Below are 637 nucleotides of genomic sequence, written 5' to 3'. Positions count from 1 at the left end.
TGTAGTAGTGTAGCAGTTCTGAAAGCTTCTTCTGATTCTGAGAGTCTTCATGTATCCCAAGCTTTATGTTCTTAGAAAACTGCTCATAGAACATCTTGTAGTTCTCCTTATGCTCTGCCAATTCAGTGAACAATTCTAAGCACTTCTTTACCAAATTCTCTCTGATGACTTTCAACATTTTGCTCTGTTGTAACATTTCCCAAGAAATATTTAGAGGAAGATCCTCAGAGTCCACCACCCTTTGATGAAATTCAGGTACTCAGGGATCAGCTCCTCACAGTAATCCATGATGAAAACTCTGTGGACATACAACTTGATGTTGTTCTTTCTGTTTTAAAATAGGTCAAAAGGAGCTTGTCATGGGACAGAAAGAAGAGCCCTGAATTCCAACTGTCCTTCCATGGAAAAATGCTTCATTTCCAGGTGATCCTCCCAGTCATTGGTCAGACTCTTGTAGAACTCCCTGTACTCCTCATTAGCAATGTTGTCAGGGTTTCTGGTCCAGAATGATTTTGTTTTGTTTAGTTCTTCTTGGTCAGTATACTTCTCTTTAATTTTCTTCTTCTTCTTCTTCTTCTTCTTCTTCTTCTTCTTCTTCTTCTTCTTCTTCTTCTTCTTCTTCTTCTTCTTCTTCTTC

The 637-nt window shown here is 38.5% G+C and overlaps 1 pseudogene; it reads right to left on the bottom strand.

The window, feature by feature from the left end:
* Nucleotides 1–357: 357 nt before the first annotated feature.
* The window catches only part of LOC101571694, a 1,263-nt pseudogene continuing 983 nt past the window's right edge, over nucleotides 358–637 (bottom strand).

This window comes from Octodon degus, unplaced genomic scaffold (genome assembly GCF_000260255.1).
Source record: "Octodon degus isolate 3935 unplaced genomic scaffold, OctDeg1.0 scaffold00020, whole genome shotgun sequence".
NCBI classification, from domain to species: domain Eukaryota; kingdom Metazoa; phylum Chordata; class Mammalia; order Rodentia; family Octodontidae; genus Octodon; species Octodon degus.
The sequence above is the reverse complement of the archived record's forward strand: the minus strand, read 5'-3'. Positions and strand labels throughout refer to the sequence as shown.